Here is a 21,585-nt window from a genome sequence, read left to right on the forward strand (position 1 = left end):
GGGAGGTTATATTGATCCTTACAGGTCTCTGAGAATTATTTAGTAAAATACTTCTTCCTGTCTATTAAGTTATACCCTTATTGTGTGATGGAGCAAATTAAAGAAAAAATAATCAATTTCTTTCTCACTGGGAGAAATGGGCCTTTGTCAATCATTAATTAATATTTTTTAAAAGGCAAAATGAAATTAAAAAACATAGAGCAGGTTTAAATTATATTTGTTCTACTTTTGATCAAAATAAATGTTAAGATAATAATAGGGAAACATTAGAAACACAAATATAACAAATCATATAGCATGAAGAAAATCATACTTAAAGTATAATTAGATATAGACCAACTCCACTTTTAACAAGTTTTCTTGATAGGCCATTTTAGAATAATATAATTTTCTTTTTATTGGCAGAGTCTCTAGATTAGGGTAATTCCACATATACACTACACCTATATTTTATCAAGGCAGCAGAGAAATTCCATAATAACTTGCTATCAAGAGTATTTATCACGAAGTCTTTGTGGGCAAAATTTGGAGCAATGCATAATGAAAATAGTCAAGTACATTCTGGAATTGTTTGAGTGACCAGACTGACAGAGTAGCAATTAATTAATCTCTCAATTTGGAGGAAATTTTCTACTGAAATTTCTAGGAAATCTGTCTTTTACTCTATGCTAGCAAACATTTTCATCAGTGACTTAGAAAACAAATGACAATATTTCCAAATGGATAAAATACATAGAATAATGATAGCTAAATTTGAAAATGTTGCTTACACAAAATATCAGTAAGATAATTCATAACAGTGAATAATATTTAAATGTTACACTTTAAAAGTTACAGAATGATTTTCTCAAATATCCCTGTCAAGTACATAGCAGTAATATATTTCCAAGTCCCCATTAATAGAGATGAGTACAAGAAAGGTTTATTGACGTGCCACTTGTCAAAACATAATGAATATCAGAGTAAGAATTTGAAATCAATTCTCCTTAATCCAGGTCTAATACTCTCCCCAATATACCTTAGTGATGTATTCTAAAGTCCTACAATTAGTTTAATAAATGTCTTAGAGGGATACTAGACAACCAGTTAATGTAAAACAGCCAGTGAGATTTAAAAATCCCTATATAGGAACAGCTTACCTTTTTTTTTCTTTAAGAGGATGAAAATGTTTTAAGTATGGATCTAATAAATTTTGACTTTGTTACTCAAAGATTAAGCTAGTTAAATTTATAAGAGCTATATTTAGTAGTTTTTTTAACCATTACTTTCCAACTTAGAATCAATATTGTGTATTGGTTCCAAGGCAGAAGAGTTGGTAAGAGCTAGGTAATGGGAGTTAAGTGACTTGCCCAGGATCACACAGCAAGGAAATTTTTGAGGTCAGATTTGAACCTAGGATCTCCCATCTCTAGACCTGGCTCTCAATACACTGAGCTACTCAGTTACCCCCTTTACTTGCTTTTTTGAAAGCATCACCAAAAATATGGCCACTGGATGATGAGTTTTCCCACTATAGTAAGTCACAATTATAGCTTAATAAAGCAAATAGGTATCTTTATTAGTAGAAAGATGGGCTATACTCTAAAAAATAGAGTTCATCAAGGTCAGTGTGAAGTGCATTTTTATATACTTTCATCTTATTAGCCAGTTTATTTTCATATACCTTAGAAAGTCCAGTCCTATTGAATACAAGGGATATTATTATAAAATTGATTAAATATACTTTTGGTAATTATTCTTATAAAAATGGAGATCACACATCTGGACAAGCACATTATCTTCCATATTAATATTTTTATTTGTTTAAACATAATTGGTCATAGTTTGATTTAGAATTCCCTTTCCAGGAACCTAGTCCATGTGACAGAGGCTGACATATAAGAAAAGTGGGAGGCTGAAGAGTGTGTGAAACTGATCACCTCAATGGGGGAGGGGCCCCAGGAGATGGGAATCTGGAGAAGGCGAAGACTCTGGCTGGGAGAGGAGTTGGGCTCTCAGTCTTGAGAAGCCTAATAGAGAAGGTGGAAAAAGACTTTCTCCTGAACGTTACCCACTTTTCCTGGTGGTGACTGGAAATATTTTCCCCTAACATTCCCCAATTGAAAAGACTATTGAAGAAGAAAACTGAGAAAGACATTTTAAATCTCTTTCCGACTTTACTTCAGCTCCTGTTGCCCTGAGTCTGAACTGTGGCCAAGGGGCCAAAATCAGAGTGAGTCAACCTGACTTTCTCTCAGGGGGCTCAGGTTGTCAAAGCCTGAGTTACCCCCAAATTCAAGGATGGAAGAAAAGGATTTTAGATAGAGATAGGGACCCCTTTCCCCCCACATTCTTCTCCCATTCTTTAACTGCCAGTTATTCTTTGTATTATCTTGATTGAGTTAAGCTGACTTTAAATAGTTATCTTTTTCCCCCAGCCGTGAATCAAGTAGGAGTGAACAGATCAAGGGGAGACCCTTTGGTGTTGAGTAGTGAATGAGAGACAAGAGGGGCAAGAGCAAATCTGGGAGAGCAGCCATAGCTAAGGAGGGAAGGCAGAAGGGGGAAAATCTTCAAACCCCCTCTCCTCTCTCTGAGCCAACTCATTATAACTGCTGTCTCCCATGAATCCCACTTTGAGGAGGGGAATCTCCACTATACTCCTCTTTCTCTATTCTGAAAGACTGAACCCTTAGTTTACACTAAACAATCCCTCGAATACACCTATAAGTTTAGAATTGCCTGGGCAAAACATAAAAGGAATAATATTCATGTACAATTTATAATTCAGTTTTACCAGTGTTTAAGTATAGATCTACATTTTGAAACCTAAATGAACTAAAAAGAATGAAACCCTGAACAAAAATGTAGATATATTTTGTTTTAAAGTCAAACATCTCCCATTTTTTTCAAAACTTAAGTTCTTTTGAAAAATTTTAGACAGGCCAAGTTGATTATTAATATATTATATTTCAAGCCTGAGTCTTTCTTATACTATTGATAACATTAAATACAAATAATTGGTGTCTTAATTGTTTTCGAGTCATTAGTAAAATTTTATACCTCTTCCTTCTACCATTTAAAATTCTTGTAACATTCATCCTTTGGGGTTATTGTTATTACAGCTTCTTTTAATTAAACTTCATATATGGGCACATAAATTCACTTCTTTTAATATTTATCAAGACATACTGATTGCTAAAAAGACAGTATAAGGAAGTGTGACATAACAGTTGAAAAGAAAGATGTAGGTAGGTTACAGTGAAATTGTAAAAAAATGGGTCTTAAAATGAGGTAACTCAAGAAGAAATGAGAGACCTCAGATTGCAGAGCTGAAGATGACTTGTATTGGTTGTGAAAGTTCCTTGTTAGTAAGTTCTCCTTATGCTAACTAACTGTATGACTATAAGAAAGTCATTTAATCTCTCAAGGCCTGACTCAACTCTCTAAACTTTAAAATATTGAAGAGTTGCAGATCTACATTACTTAATAAGTTTAACATGACCTTGTATTGAAACTTTCCTAGGCTCATTTTCTTCCCACATAAAGTAAAGAATTTTGACAAGGTAATTTCTATGGTCTTTTCCAGCTCTAAATATGTGATCCTATGTTATTCATCATTAGTGTGCTAAATTACAGAACTATTAGCAACTGAATATAATAGTCTCAAAAGAATTAATGCTCAGACTTCTGGGAACACATGGCAGCAATCTAGATGCAGGACACTTCCTCTCCTCAGCACCTCCCAATATAGACTACCTTAAAAAACCAAAAAATACCCAAATTCATTTGAACGAAGGGACTCTACAGTTGGGCACACCATTGAAGGTGCATGGGATTTGGCCAACACTATGAGGGGGTGAAAAAGCTCCCACCAAAACACAAGCTGATCTACCCTCCCTCACCCTACCTACAGAGTCAGAGTCAGAGCCAGCATGAGCAAGAATCAGTGTGTGAGCAAGGGGCAACTCTAGAGGGAGTGAGGGGCACATCGAGGTCCTTGGCAGCTGACTAAGATCATCAAAGACCTACATCTGAGAGCAGCAACACCTGAAACCTCATCAAGCTAATGAACGCAGAGACCGTGGGCGCTCAGCCAGCAGGAAGATAGCACAGAGAAGGGGAGCAAACAGTAGAACCTGTGGATATTTGAGAGCTTGCCTCAGGCAAAATCTTTGCTCCTTAATTCCATACACAGAGAGGCTGCACATCTCAGATTTCTGACTAAAAACAGAAGGAAAAACCTCCACAGTGGTGGTAAACAGTGCCCAGGAACAACAACCTCCCTCCAGCAAGAAAAACTAGAAGGGACTGATCCTGGAAAAACTGTACAGAGGAAAAACCCAGGCTACAGAGGAAATAGAAGAGGAAGTTCAAATAAATGCATCAAAACCTTCCCAAAAAATGGAAATTGTCCACAAGCTCTTGAAAAATTTAAATTGGAGCTTATCAAAAAGATGGAAGCCTTCTGGTAAGAAACGTGGAAAATAGTTCAAAGAGAGAATAACAGTTTAAAGGACAAGAACTCCCAACTGGAGAAATAGCTGGAAGCCACGAAAAGCAGGATAGACCAAACCAAAAAGGATATTCAAAATAGTATAGCTGAAAATCAAAAGACTAAAGCAGAAAACCAAAAGATTATAACAGAAAACCAGGTCTTAAGGACCAGAATTGGGCAACTGGAAACAAATGATCTTGTAAAACAGCAAAAATTAATAAAGCAGGGGGCAGCTGGATAGCTCAGTCCATTGAGAGCTAGGCCTAGAGACGGGAGGTTCTAGGTTCAAATCTGGCATCAGACACTTCCCAGCTATGTGACCCTGGGTAAGTCACTTGACCCTATTGCCTAGCCCTTACCACTCTTCTACCACACAGTATTGACTCCAAGATGGAAGGTAAGGGTTTAAAAAAGAAAAGAATTAATAAAGCAAAGTCAAAAGACTGACAAAATAGAAGAAAACAAAATATCTCACTGAAAGGATGCTGGATCAGGAAAACCTAGAAAATTTGAGAATCATTGTTCTAACTGAAAACCCAGAAATAAACATAAATCTTGACATCATGCTATAAGAAATTATCCAAGAACACTACCCTGATGTTCTTGAACAAGGGGGCAAAATAGACATTGAAAGAGTTCATAGAGCACCTTCTACACTAAATCCTCAAAAGACAACTCCCAGGAATATAATTGCCAAATTCAAGAGCTTCCAAGCTAAGGAGAAAATTTTACAAGAAGCCAAAAAGAAACAATTAAGATACCAAGAAGCACCAATCAGGATTACACAACATCTGGCAACTTCCACAATAAAGGAACACAAGGCTTTGAATATGTTATTCAGAAAGACAAGTGATTTGGGTCTTCAACCAAGGATCCCCTATCCATCAAAACTGACTATATACTTCCTGGGAAAAGTATGGGCATTCAATAAAATGGAAGATTTCCAAGTATTTGTAAAGAAAAGACCAGAACTAAGTGGAAAGTTTGATATTCAAACACAAAGATCAAGAGAAACATGAAAAGGTAAATACAATAAGAGAGGGAAAAGGGAGAAAATTGATTTTTTTATTCAAACATAATTCTTTAAGAGGTACAATAAGATCAAATAATTTATATTAATATATGGAGAAAATGCTCTCAAACTCAAAAAAGTAACTCTCAAAAATTAAATTCACTATCATAGTAATTAGAAGACTCAATCACAGGAGGAGATTGGGGTAATAAGTGCTATAAGATGATATGCAAAAAAAGAAAAAGGGAGGGGGGAATTGAAGATGGCACCAAGAGATACTTTAAGAAATGAAATAAATAGGATAATTTTTATCACACAAAGATACACATGGGAAGTGGAGAGGAAGAATACTCACTCTTATAAGAAAGAGAGGAAGAGAGTGCTAAAAGTAATACTTAAACCTTACTCTCAGTGAAATCAATTCTAAGAGATAAGAGCATCTAGATCTATTGGGGTCTTGAATTCTATCTTATTCTACAGGGAAAGTGAGAAGGCAAAACTAAAGGGGTTGGGGGAGGAGGGAGTACAATAAGGGAGGGAAAGGGGGAGGGGAACATAACAGACCGTAAAAAAATAAGAAAGGAACAAAAAGGGAGGGGTCAGAAAGGGAAGAATATTAAGGAAGGGGATTAGGGGGATTAATTAAAATCAAACCATTGGTTTAAAAGGATATAGCAAAAGAAGAAAGGACAGAACTAGGAGAGGATATCAAAATGCTGGGGAATATGCAAGTGACAATCATAACTTTTAATGTGAATGGGATGAACTCACCTATAAAACAAAAACAAATCAGAGAGTGGATTAGAACACAAAATCCTACCATATGTTGTCTACAAGAAACACACCTGAGGAGGGTAGATACTCACAAGGTTAGAATTAAAGGTTGGAGCAAAACCTTTTGAGCCTCAACTGATAGAAAAAAGGCAGGACTTGAAATCATGATATCTGACAAATACAAAGTAAAAATAGATAAGATTAAAAGGGACAGGGAAGGTAAATACATCCTGATAAAAGGGATTATAGACAATGAGGAAACATCACTAATCAACATGTATGAACCAAATGGTATAGCATCCAAATTTCTAAAGGAGAAACTAGTGGAACAGAAGGAGGAAATAGATAATAAAACTATACTAGTGGGAGACCTGATCCTATCACTATGAAATTTAGATAAATCAAATAAAAAAATAAATAAGAAAGAGGTATGAGGCATGAATAAAATCCTAGAAAATTAGAGTTAATAGATATATGGAGAAAAATAAATAGGGACAAAAAGAATACACCTTCTTTTCAGCAGCACATGGTACATTCACAAATACTGACCATGTACTAGGTCATAAAAAGATGGCAAACAAATGCAGAAAAGCAGAAAAATAAAAGCAAGCTTTTTCAGTCCTTAACACAATAAAAATAATAATAAGTAAGGGTACATGGAGAGCCAAATGAAAAATTAATTAAAAATTAAATAATTTGATTCTCCAAAATTAGTTAGAGAACAAATCATAGAAACAATTAGTAATTTCATTGAAGAAAATGACAATTATGAGACATTTCTTCAAAATCTATGGGATGCAGCCAAAGAAGTACTCAGGGAAAAATTTATATCCTTAAGATTCATATATTAACAATTTAGGAAGGGCAGAGGTCAATGAATTGGACATGCAAATCAAAAAACTTTAAAGCAAACAAATTAAAAATCCCCAGAAGAAAACTCAATTAGAGATCCTAAAAATTAAGGGAGAAATTAATAAAATTCAAAGTGAAAGGTCTATTGAACTAATAAATAAGACTAGAAGCTGGTATTTTGAAAAAAAAACATATAAAATAGACAAAGTACTGGCCAATCTAATAAAAAATGGAAAGAGGAAAACCAAATTAACAGTATCATAGATGAAAAGGGAGAACTCACCTCCAATGAAGAGGAAATTATGGCAGTCATTAAAAACTATTTTCCCCAATTATATTGCAATTAATATGCCAATCTAGGTAATAGGGATGAATATTTACAAAAAAAAATAAATTGCCTAGATTAACAGAAGAAGAAATAGAATTCTTAAATAATCTCATATAAGAAAAATAAATTGAAGAAGCCATCAAAGAACTCCCTAAGGAAAAATCACCTGGACCTGATAGATTAACAAGTGAATTCTATGAACCATTCAAAGAATAGCTAATCCCAATACTATACAAATTATTTGACATAAGAAGCAAAGAGGGAGTTCTACCAAATTCCTTTCATGACACAAATATGGAACTGATTCCAATGCCAGGCAGGTCAAAAACAGGGACAAAAAACTATAGAACAATCTCCTTAATGAATATAGATGCAAAAATCTTAAATAGGTACTAGCAATAAGGCTTTAGAAAATCATCACAAGGATTTTTTACTATGATCAGGTAGGATTTATACCAGGAATGCAAGGATGGTGTAATATTAGGAAAACCATCCACATAATTGTCCATATCAACAAGTAAACCTACAAAAATCACATAAATATCTCAATAGTTACAGAAAAAGCCTTTAACAAAATACAACTCATTCCTATTGAAAACATTAGAAAGTATAGGAATAGAAGGGTATTTCCTAAAAATAATAAACAGTATTTATCTAAAACCATCAATCAACATCATCTGCAATGGGGATAAACTAGATGCATTCCCAATAAGATCAGGAGTGAAACAAGGATGCCCATTATTACCTCTATTATTTAACATTGTACTAGAAACACTAGCAGTAGCAATTAGAGAAGAAGAAATTGAAAATATTAAAATTGGCAAGGAGGAGACCAACCTATCACTCTTTGCAGATGATATGATGGTCTAATTAAAGAGTCCTAGAGAATCAACTAAAAAACTAGTGGAAACAATCAATAACTTTAGCAAAGTTGTAGGATAAAAAATAAACCCACATAAATCATCAGCATTTCTATATATCTCCAACACATCTCAGCAGCAGGAATTAAAAAGAGAAATTCCATTTAAAATCACCCTAGACAATATAAAATACTTAGGAATCTATCTGCCGAGACAAACACAGGAACTATATGAATACAACTACAAAACACTTACCACACAATTAAAAATAGATCTAAACAATTGGAAAAATATTAATTGCTCATGGGTAGGATGAGCTAACACAATAAAAATGACTGTCCTACCCAGACTTAATTACTTATTTAGTGCCATACCTATTGTACTTTCAAAAACTTTTTTATTGAATTAGAAAAAAAAAACATAACAAAGTTTATTTGAAAGAACGAAAGATCAAGGATATTCAGAGAAATCATGAAAAAAAATGCCAAGGAAGGTGGCCTTGCAGTATCAGATCTCAAACTATACTAAAGTAGTGGTCATCAAAACAATTTGGTACTGGCTAAGAGACAGAAAGGAGGATCAATGGAACAGACTTGGGGTAAGTGACCTCAGCAAGAAAGTCTATGATAAGCCCAAAGATCCCAGCTTTTGGAACCAAAATACACTATTTGATAAGAACTGCTGGGAAAATTGGAAGACAGTGTGGGAGAGATTAGCTTTAGATCAACATCTCATACCCTATACCACAGTAAACTCAGAATGGGTGAATGACTTGAATATAAAGAAGGAAACTATAAGTAAATTAGTTGAACACATATTAGTATACATGTCAGACCTTTGGGAAAGGAAAGATTTTAAAACAAGCAAGACTTAGAAAAAGCCACAAAATATAAAATAATTTTGATTACATCAATTTAAAAAGCTTTTATACAAACAAAACCAATGTAACCAAAATTAGAAGGGAAGTAACTAATTGGGAAACAATCTTCATAACAAAAACCTCTGACCAAGGTCTAATTACTCAAATTTATAAAGAGCTAAATCAATTGTAAAAAAAAAAATCAAGCCATTCTCCAAATGATAAATGGGCAAGGGAAATGAATAGGCAATTTTCAGTCAAAGAAATAAAAACTATTAATAAGGACATGAAAAGGTGTTCTAAATCTCCTATAATCAGAGAGATGCAAATCAAAACAATTCTGAGGTATCACCTCACACCTAGGATATTGGCTAACATGACAGCAATGAAAAATAATGAAAGCTAGAGGGGATGTGGCAATGTCAGGACATTAATGCATTGCTGGAGGAGTTGTAAATTGATCCAACCATTGTGGAGGATGTGAATTTTAGATTTACTCCACCCTGCGTAGTTCAGTGTTGAGAAAGATGGCCTTTGACAGACATGTGCTAGCAAATGACAACTCAAAAATACTGACAGACCCCTGGGCTCTCCTAAGTCAAGGTTAAGCTACCATTGGTACATGTGAGAGGCAGGAAGTGAAGTAAAAGTGCCACCACATATATTTCTCTTCACTTCTTCACTCTGGCCTCTTTTCATGGAGAGGTGGCTCTGGCTTTTGTGGCGGAGAGGTGGCTGGAGGCAGCATGTTGAGCATCTTGGCATCTTGGTGTGGCTGCAGCTATCATCTGGGTTTGGCGGGGAGTATCCTTATACAGTAACTGGGAGAAACTTAATATCGTACGTCAGGTGAGCTGCCTTCTCTGAGTTCTCTTAGAGTTTAGGCTGATTCCTTTTTCCTTTACCGCCCAAAACATTATCCTCTTAGGAAGCCCCTAATCTTCCGAGGAGGCCTCGTGGCAGCAGTCTTTGAACTCCCCCTGGCACAGGCTAGGTTGGAGAATTCCTATACCCTTTCCCCTCTCATTTCTTCTAAATTCCTTCCTTCTATATTAATTAATCCACCATAAAATTTCCAAACTGACTTGAGTATTTTATTTTGGATTTGAATTAATCCCTGGAGACCAATTAAATTTATATTCAGTCTCAACCCTAAAATTTACCCTTACAAGGGCAATTTGGAACTATGTCCAAAGGGTGCTAAAAGCCCATTTTCCTCTTGATTGAGCCATAGCACTGCTGGTTTTGTACCCCAAAGAGATAATAAGGAAAAAGACATGTACAAAAATATTCATAACTGCGCCCTTTGTGGTGGCAAAAAATTGGAAAATAAAGGAATGCCCTTCAATTGGGGAATGGCTGAACAAATTGTGGTATATGTTGGTGATGGAATACTATTGTGCTGAAAGGAATAATGAACTGGAGGAATTCCATGTGATCTGGAACAACCTCCAAGAATTGATGCAGAGCGATAGGAGCAGAACAAGGAAAACTTTGTACACAGAGACCAATACACTGTGATACAATCGAATGTAATGAACTTTTCCTTTAGTGGCAATGCAATGATCCTGAACAACTTGGAGGGATCTATGAGAAAGAACACTATTCACATTCAGAGGAAAACCTCTGGGAGTGGGAACACCAAAGAAAAACAACTGTTTCATTACATGGGTCAAGGGGGATATGATTGGGGATATAGACCCTAAGTGAACATCTTAGTGCAAACATCAACAACATGGAAATAGGTTTTGATCAAGGTACCGTGTAATACCCAGTGGAATTGTGCATTGGCTATGGGAAGGGTGGGGGTAGGGGAGGGGAGAGGAATAAAATATGATTTTTGTAACCAAGGAATAATGTTTGAAATTGACCAAATAAAAATAAATTAAAATATTAAAAAAAATAAATCAGTATTAAATAGAAAAAAAAAGAACCAATGCCACTCAAAATGAAGTGGACCACTCTGTGATAAGTGTGACCATTATACTATAGCGTATGCTTAATGAAAAATTCTTTGAGAGTAGTTATCCACAAAGAGGGTAGATAATCAGTCTTGTAGGCCAGTTTGACCTACATCCATTGTCTCTATTTTTAAGTACAAATTGTTTCCTATAGCTGACATGAACTTCTTACTAATCTCTTCCTTTCAGAATAATGAACTTCTTTGGTGGCTTAACTTAAAGTGATTTCATCCCCTTTATTAGAGAAGCTTTTACTGATCCTTATGGTGATTATCTTTCCCACCTTAAATTATCAGAGCCTCCTACTTCAATGTATTAAAATATAGGAATCACTTTTGATTTTCTTTCTGTATTCCTAGAAACTGGGATAATTTCTTATACATTGTAGACACCTGATTCATGCTTTCAAAAATAGAACTAGACTTATGGTCACAAAACCAGAAAGCGTAATGGGAAGTAAAATGAAATTATTTATTCCACCTTAACTAGTATGTATGGAACTAGTATGTATTTTTTTAACCTAGAAAAAATTAAGGAACTAAAAATGTCCATATCCCTTTACTAATGATAGTCAACAATCTAATGATCTAACATAATTTTCAGATATACCACTGGGAAACCTTTTGATTATATTAGAAATATAATATTCAGGGGATAGAGGAAAGGTAGCATTGAAAGAGCAAGGACTTTTCAGAGTTTCCCCCAAATTCCCCTCCAAACAGCTATAAAAATAATATCTCAAAGCAGATTCTGGAGTGAAAGAATCCACAAAAGCATTGCATGTAACAAATTTCCTTTCTAATACAACCTAGAAGGTCAGCAAGAAAGGTATGTTGTACCAGGATGGGAGTAGAAAGCAGTTTAATTCAAGCAATGTACCAGCAAGCCAGGAGCAGCCCACCTAGCAGAAGCTGGCACAGGCCTTGGATGCAACTGGATCAGCAACACCATCTTCCAGAATTCTTAGCACACAGAGATTAATGGGGCAGGACACCATGTCAAAAGGAGATTATGGGGTTTCTTTGTTGGTACTGGGTAGAGACCTCTTTTGTATTGCTCATCTGCAAATCTGGATCATAAGCCTGGGTTATAGTCTCAGGGTAAGGCATAGTACTAACATATGACAGATTATGGTCACAGAAGGAACAGTGATCACAGTTCCAGGATAGAAAAGATGCCATGTGTTGATGTGTTTGCTCACAGATGGGAGCACAAATCAAGAAAAGCATACACACACAAACACCTCTTCTTAGATCATACTATCTTGGAAGAAATAAAAACTTACAGACACCCAGAATTAGTTCTGAAAACAGTTGCAACAAAAACCTGAAGCATGGGACAGTGCCCCAGCCACCCCAGGAACAAAATCCAACTTTAATATCAAGTAAAAACAGAAGAAATAGGTGCACACAATAATAACAAACAAAAACTATAACTACAAAAGTTTCCATGATGATAGGAAAAATCAAAACAAAAAACTCAGAAGAAAACAAAACCAAAATGGCTACATCCAAAGCCTCAAAAGCAAATGAATTGGCCTCAGTCCAGGGAGAATTTCTGGTTACAAAATCCAATTAGAAAGCTAGAGAAAAAATCTGGAAAAACTGAGTGATGCAATAAAATTATGAAAACAAAATCAACAGTTTGGAAATGCAGATACAAAAAAAAATAATAAAATATCATTTTTGATAAATAGGTCAAATGGTAAAAAGAACCACAAAAATTCACTGCAGAGAAGAACCTGTTAAAAAAACCAAAATTGTCCACTTGGATAATGATACAAAAAATTCACTGAAGAAAATATTTTTTTTTTCAAATTAGAATTGAGCAAATCGAAGCCAGTGACTCTGATATCAAGAAAAATAAAACAAAATTAAAATATAAAAAATAGAACAATCTGTAAAATATCCTATAATAACTCACATCAAATAAAGGTCCAAAAGAGAAATTAAAAATTATTGGACTATCTTAAAGCCATGATAAAAAAAAAGAGCATAGATAGGATCTTACAAAAAATTATCAAAGGAAACTGCCCTGATTTTCTGCAATTAGAAGGTAAAATAGTAGAAACAGAAAGAATTCACTAATTACCCCCTGAAAGACATGAAAACCAAATGAAAACTCTCAAGAATGTTATGGCTAAATTTCAGAGCTATGATTTCAAGGAGCAAGTATTCCAAGCAGCCAGAAAGAAACAATTCAAATGTCATGGAACCATAGTCTGGATAACACAAGATTTGCAAGCTTCTACCAGAAATTATCAAAGGACTTGGAAGAGAATATTACAGATAGAAATGAGCTAGGACGACAACCAAGAAATACTGATTCTGTATAATTCTTCAGGGGTAAAAATGGATATTCAATGATATAGAGGACTTTCAAGCATTCCTGATGAAAAGACCAGAGCTAAAGAGAAAATTTAACTTTCAAAACAAGGCTCAAGAGAAGCATACCAAAAGAAAATGGGAAAGAGAAATTATAATGGAATCAATATGGTAAAACTATTTCCATTCCTACATGAGAAGATGCGACTTGTAACTTCTAATAATGTTATTACTAGAGCAGTTAGGAGTATATATAAAAAGATCTTACTTGAATATAATGAAATAATATCTAAAAAATAAAATTAAAGATGAAGAAGAATGTACTGAGAAAATTTGAGGATGAGATAGGTAGAAATAGGTAAATTATGTTATATAAAAACTGAGAAAGAGCTTTTAAAACAGAGAAGAATTTGGAGGAGATAGGCAATCCTTGAACCTTAATATCAACTGAATTGTATCAAAAAGCAAATAGCATGCACATTCATTTGGTTATACAAATTGGGAGGTGCTGGCCAGCAGCCCTCACAAGAAAGGAAAGATAGAAGGTTGACCTTTGGGGGAAAGGGCTAGAGCCAAGGGGATGGATAAGAAATGAGCCAGAAACCAAGCAGTTTTACCAAGTAGCGAGCTACACAGATCAAGCTCCAGCTACCTACCTTCACAAGGACATGAGAGAGTTAGGTAACTTTAAATCAACACCACAGGAGATAGCAATGAGTATTGAAATCAGCTGAGAGAAAAGCCACTGATCCCTTAGAGCCAGGGCTCTAAGCATGGACCACTCCGGCTTGAGGATAGGAGATTAAGAAGGAAAGGTGTTTCACAGAGATAGAGGAAATTCCATGAGAAAGCTATTCTTGGCCAAAGGCCAAGCTCCAGGAAGGAGAGAGGCAGGTGAAAAGATAATAAGGGGTAAAAAGGGGTTAGCTTGCTGTGAGCTGCTTCTATTTATTGGCATTGAGATGCAAAGGTACATAATACATATTAATGAAGACACAGTGGGTTGCCATTGGTTCAGTTGTAAATTACGACAAGGCAGAGGCATAGATTTTCTCAGCCAGGTGAGCACAAAGAAACCTGAGTTTGCACCTATACCTTAGGAATGTTGGGATCAAAGGTCAATGCCTTTCTTGCCATGCTCAGGACTGAGCATGTGCTTTCCTAAGACAATCCTTACAGATTAATTATTTTCCTGTGCATACACAGGTGTGGACTGTTACACAAATCTATCTTACCCTACAGTAAAGTTGATTAGGAAAGGGTGTAACAGAGGCTGACACTAAATAAAAAGTGCCAGGCTGAAGAGTGTGTGAAACTGATTACCTCGACAGGATAGGATCGCCAAGGGATTGGAATATGGAGCAGGAGAAGTCTCTGGCTGGTAGAGGAGTTGGGCTCTCAGTCTTGAGAGGTGAATGGAAATCTCCCCCCCCCCAACTTTTCCCAATTTAAGGGACTTTCTGAAGAGAAACCTGAGCAGAATTTACCTCAGCTCCTGTTGCCCAGGGGTGAATGAACATGACTTTCTCTCAAAGCCTCAGGCTGCCAAAGCCTGAGTTCCCCCCAAACTTGAGGAGGAACAAAAAGGGTTTTAGATAGAGACAGGGACCCCTTTTCCCCACTTCCCTTTCCCATTCTTTCCATACTAGTTATTCCTTTTGTATTACCTGATTGAGTTGACATTAAAAGTTATCTATTCCCCATGCTAAGTGTGAATGAACACATCAAGTGGAGACCCTTTGGTCTTGAGTAGTGGAGGGGGGACAAGAAGGACAAGAGCGAATTAAGGAGAGCAACTTTAGCTAAGGTGGAAGGGGGAGAATCTTCAAACCCCCTCTCCTCTCTCTGAGCCAACCCTAAAAATCAGCTGTCTCCCCTGAACCCCACTTTTGAGAAGGGGGGTCTCCACTCTTTCTCCCTCTCAATACTCCCTCAAATACAACTTCCCTCCCCCTTATAATACAAGGGATAAGAGAAGAAGGTACTTATAGTAGGAAGGGGTGATTGAGGGGATGTGGTAGTCAGATGCAAAACACTTTTATTGAAGGATAAAAGGAGAGAGAGTAAGATACATGAAGAAAGTAGGACAGAGGTAAATACACATAAGTGTTAAAAATTATAGTAGTATCTAATAAAGACTATAATATATAGAGAAATGAATCAAATTCATGAAAATACAAATCATTCTCCAATTGCTAAATGATTAATGGATATGAACAAGCAATTTTAGGATAAAGTAACCAAAGCTATATATATATATATAGTCATATGCAAAATGTTCTAAATCACAATTAATTAGAGAAATACAAATTAAAACAAGTACCACCCCACCCTAATTAGTTAACAGATTGGGCCATTTGACAGAAAAGGAAAATTACAAAAGTTGTAAGGGGTATGGAATAATTGAGACACTAATGCTCCATTGGGGAAGTCTTCAACAGATTCAAACATTTTAGAGAACAATTTGCATCTCTTCCTGAAGGTCAATTATGAATATCCCTAAACACAGCAATACCACTATTAGATCTGTATCCCAGAGGTATTTTTAAAAAAGGAAAAAGACTCACATATAGAAAATTATTTATAGCAGCTCTATTTGTAGTGGCTAAGATTTAGAAATTAGTGGAATGTCCATCAACTTGGGAATGACTGAACAAGTCATGCTATATGACTGTTATGGAATATTAGATTTACTATAACAAATGATAAGTAGGATAGTCTCATAAAAACCTATAAAGACTTACATGAATTGATGCAAAGTGAAATGAGTAGAAGCAAGTCAGCATTATACACTATAACAGCAATATTGTACCAAGTTTAGTGGTAAATTATTTAGCTATCCTTAGCAGTAAAATGATCCAAAAAAATTCCAAAGGCCTTATGATGAAAAATGATATTCATCTCCAGAGACAGAATTAATGAGATATAAAAGCAGATTGAAACATAGGGAAAAAAAACCTTTCTTTTTCTTTTTGTTTCTTTTCTTTCACAGCATGACTAATATGAAAATGTGTTTTACATGACTACACATATATAACCTGTATAAAATTGGTTACCTTCTCAGGGTGGAGGAAAAAGGGAAGGAGAAAGAAAATTTGACACATGAAAATTTTTTTACAAAGTGAAAATTTGTTTTTATATGTAATTGGGAAAATATTAAATTCATGTAAAAAGAAATGATGAAGGAATAAATATCAGAATAAATCAATATATTAAAAACTGTGCATTAATTTCCTTATATGCCAGACACCGTGTCTATGTTTACCACTTATAATCTGTATGAATAAACATGCCATGTTTTCTTTATGTTTTTTTTTCACACAATGCCTTAAGAATATCATTTTAGCAGGATCTACTTGTTTCCAGAATGGAATAATAAGGCTATTAATGACAGAATTATATGTCCTAAAATATTTCTTTGCATTTTATATATTATCTTACACTAAATGTGAGGTCTCTGTAATGTGGTTCCACAAAATTGTAATTAGCAAGGTGAGTGAAAATATAATCAGACATGTAAATAAATTATTATTTCTCATCACAATGTATTTTCATTTTTCTGAAATAATACCTAGAAGAATTCTTGTTTCTCCAAGACAGAGGCTTCCAAATTAAATTCTGTTCCATTTTTAAAATGCAAAATGACATTGGTACTAACTCAGTTTGGCCCCAACTAGAAACCTTGCTGCTATCAAAAGTCTGGTACCTAGTAGATAAGACACGGTAAATTTAACTATGTATTTGTTCATCCATTAATTTATGAAAATAATTTATTGATCAAATACTATATAAAAAGTATTAACTTAGGCACTATGAGAAAAATAAAAATAATATATCACTGAGTCTCAGCTCCAAGACATTGGATAATGATACAAAAAATTCCAGAAAAGATGGGAGATGAAAGTAGAAAAAAATAAATGAATTTACCAAGTATTTATTTAAAGTTTTCTATGTACAAAGCACTGTGCTCAGTTCTGGGGATATTAATCAAAGAGTAAGACAGTTTTTACTCTCAAGGATCTCACTTTCTAGTGGGGTAGAGAACTTGTATATGGAATGTTTTACATCTGAGCCATATGAGAATATCTTGCAGTCCTTAAGAGTTCAATAGCAAAGATTTCTTAAAGATTTGGCTCATACTAGAATTATAAACTACATTTTCCATCTTTGGACTGGACAGTTCTGGACTACTATTTTTAACATAGCCTCAAAGACCATGGTTGAATCAACAATGGTATATTACATACACACACACACAAACATATGCATTATATGCATATAACTGCAATATGTAACTTTCAAAGCTGTCCTGTTTCTGTTTCCTTATGGTTTCCCTGTTATTCTGCAATAAGTATTTAAAATGCTTCAATGACCTTATTTTATTATTTTTCTATCATCTACTTTTGACAACTAACATATAGACATCTTCCTCTTTTACCTGTTTGGTATAAATTGAAAAAATAAAAATAAAAATGTGGTAAAAATGTTCATAGTGATGCAAAATATATTCCCACATCATTCATGTAAAGTCTGACTTATTTTTCAGTTTAAATCCATTATATCTCTGTCAAAAGAAGGGTAGATATGTTATATCATTGGTCCTCTGGATCATTAATAGTCATTGTACAGATCAGACATCTTGAGCCATTTAAGTAAGTTTTTTAAAAACAGTTTTGTTGTTAATATATGATTTTCCTTGTGTACTATTCACTTAACTCTGCTCAGTTTACACAATTCTTCCCAATTTAATTTTAAAGAAAGTTTTCAAAATTTCATAATGTATTATGCTATTTTTTTGCATTCATATGACACATTCCATTCAGTCATTTCCCAAATTGTTGGAAAGCTCCTTAATTTTTAGTTCTTTGTTATAATAAAATACATGCTTGTAAATATATAATATGCCTATTTTATAACATAAACATAATTATTATAATATGCATATATAATATAGATCTTTTTCTTTTCAGTATCTGTTTGATATTTAAGTTGAGTATTAGTATCATTGGGTCAAAGGGTAAACACAATTTAATTACATTTGGGTATAATTTAAAATCTCTTTTCAAAATGACACTAAGCCATATTTTGTGAAAGACTTTGAATGTCCCTATGAAGAATTTATATCTTTTTCACTGAGTCACAAAAAGTCAGTGAAATATTTTCAAAAGTGGAAATACATCTTCATAATGGCATTTAAAACTAAAGGAATATCTGTTGCTGGTATGAGTGATGGCTTAGAGCAGAGAGAATAGGAACAAGGAGACCAAGCCGATAGTTGTATTTTGTAATAGTATTGGATTTAGGTAATATTGTCTTGAACAACAATATCAGGAATGGGAAAAGAAGAATAAAAAAGATTATGTAAGAACTGACAAGATTTAACAAATGAAAATATGAAGTGAAAAAAATAACTTTGCTGGAAATATTTAAACTATGCAATATTTACTGGATTCATATTAGAATATTATTCAGAAAGTCTTAATTTAATTAAAATAAGTCAAAATGCATTAACCTAAAAGTTTATTTTCAAAATGTAAAACATTTAAATTATCTTATCTAAATGACAAAAGCTGTTACCAGATTTTAACAGAAGTAACTTAATGAAACATAGGGAATAATTTCAATCCCCTTAAAGATTTGGATTGTGAAAGATATTTGTCTAAAGTCACTGACCATCTGTTTCAGATTTCTAAAGTTATTTAAAAATGTATATATTCATTACAAAGATAGATATTTTCTGAATGAAGAAAAAACAAAGACATTTTTAATATCTTCAAGAAAATAATTTATTAGGCCATTGAAGATTTTTTAAAAGTCCACTAAATATTATTTTACAGTTATAGATATATCTGTGAGATAGTATAAATTTGATAGTCTATATTTATTACAAACTTTTTATGAAGTAATGTTTTGTAATGCAATTAACCTATACATTATATCTGTAATGCTTCCCTTTTCCAGTTAATAACATATGTACATACATATGTTACATATATTTCAAAACACAATTGCACACATAGAGAGCTAGTGCATAACTGTAACACAATTAGTACTCTTGTGATTTTAAAATAATATCCAGATTGTTGTTCTATGATGAAGTCTTAATATATTTTCTACTCAATGAAGCAGAAGCAAGAACTTAAAAAGAATTATGAGCTGGACTGCTGTTTGAACAATCAGTGTTTTAGTCTGCCAGAGAAATCCCTTGTAATTACCTCTGGGTTCAAGGGAAATCATTCCTACTGTTTGAAACCTTCTGCACTAGATGGAATTTTTCCTCCACATAAAGGCCAAACAAGAAAGGTAGTCTTCAATACGATTTTCAAAAAGTGGATAAAGATTATATGAAAAATTAATTATAAGAATTGTGAGAAATCATAGCCTATAATAATTATTATCAGAAAACTGAGAATATAATATAATAAAAAATTAAGGAGATTGATCCTATAAGGCAGAAATTGGTTTTGGAAAGAAGGCTGAGGTTCCTTGGAAAAGTTATTACATAACTGGACAACTAAGAAGAAAGATAACCTGAGAAATTCAGGTATTCACATTCAGAATCTTATGATGGGTATCTAGATTTAAAATCAACTGTGATAAAACATGGGACATCATGATTTAGTGGTTTGAGAGCTGAACGTTGAATGAGGAAGAGCTGGGTTCAAGTCCTATGATTATATGGAGTGATTTTAGGATACTGAGAGAGTCACTTAATCCCTTGGTATCCTGTGAAATTTACTAATACAATAAATTGCAAAATAGATGCTGGTCTACTTTTTAGAAGGAGGATCTTCATTCTACAATTCTTTAAGTCCATGTAATAAAAGGTCAAGACCCTAACTCTTAATAGTAAAACCTGTTAGGACAATAATAAAATGATGATAATAATAATAATATTAAAACTGATAAGATATTTATAATTATATACTTTAACACATAATAATAAAATGTTGCCTTGCAATATTGGAAAAGTCTCTTAATTTTTCTTGATCTTGCTGATCCTCATCTTTAAGTCAGCATAATTATTCTTTCCTCTCTATTGCCGTTTCCTGGGCCAAAACTCATTTGCAAGAGGTTTCTTTTGGAACTTCTGTGTGAGTTTCTGCTGTTATGGACTAACAAGGATAGTTTGTTTTCCATTCATTGATAATGGTCATGTGAAAGTGAGCTGTAAAGTTCTGATGAGCTGCATCTGCTAGTCATTGTCAGCTTGAGATATTATTAATCTGTTGCTGGTCAATTGCTATTCACAGGCTTTAACACAAGTAGGAGGGTGATTTTAAGAGAAAAAGGCAATAGATCTGTCAAAAAGCATACATAACAGTTACTCAGAGCACTGAAGAGATTAGGAAACAGAACCTAAGTTAACAAAGGGAATGGTATTGATTTAATAGTTCTCATATTAAGAAACCAAAGAACATTTTATAAAATTTTATTTGACAATGATTTTAATTAAAACATTATGGAATAAGAATTGAAAAGGTCATTCATTATTCTGTCTTCTAAACCTTTTCTTTTATGCACAAAACACAGGACAGCTAACAGAGATTCAAGTGATTGTTAAAAAAAATCATATATAGGAAATAAGAGAACTAACATTAAAAGCCAGAATTTTTGTAAAAAAATCCAGAATTCTTTCTACTATTTACCTCTATACTTATTTGATTGGATTTAGCAATGATATAGAGCAAAGTTTAAAAAATAGATTCATTTTTAATATTTTCTAGTTCACCAATACACTGTGTTCCAATTCTTATTATACCAAACCAGCTCTAATTAGGTTTACTCTACCTTTTCAGACTGATTTCATTACTTCTCAAATTGTTGTGTGCTATGCATACTAAGGCCTCCCCTGTCAGGGACCACCTGGTTGGAGGTCCCCAGGGATAAGAAAGCAGATGGACTCAAGAGGGCTGATGGCAATCAAATGGGACCAATGGCTACTTTATTGAGGGATGTGATGATATTTATAGGAATATGGGTTGTTACCCAAACATATCTATACACATGGCTACAGGCAATGTTTTCATAATAAGAGAATCAATTGTAGAGAATCTTGAGGAGAACAATGCATCCTGTCAAGGTACTGATCTTTTGGGTACACTGCACTGATTGGAGGATTCGAGGGTATCCATAAG

At 34.0% G+C, this 21,585-nt stretch overlaps 1 protein-coding gene across 1 annotated transcript in view; it reads right to left on the minus strand.

Annotated features, from left to right (window-relative positions):
* KHDRBS2 (KH RNA binding domain containing, signal transduction associated 2) overlaps positions 1-21,585 on the minus strand; it is an 811,868-nt gene that overhangs the window by 460,564 nt on the left and 329,719 nt on the right. The window lies entirely within an intron of this gene.

This window comes from Monodelphis domestica, chromosome 2 (assembly GCF_027887165.1).
Source record: "Monodelphis domestica isolate mMonDom1 chromosome 2, mMonDom1.pri, whole genome shotgun sequence".
NCBI classification, from domain to species: domain Eukaryota; kingdom Metazoa; phylum Chordata; class Mammalia; order Didelphimorphia; family Didelphidae; genus Monodelphis; species Monodelphis domestica.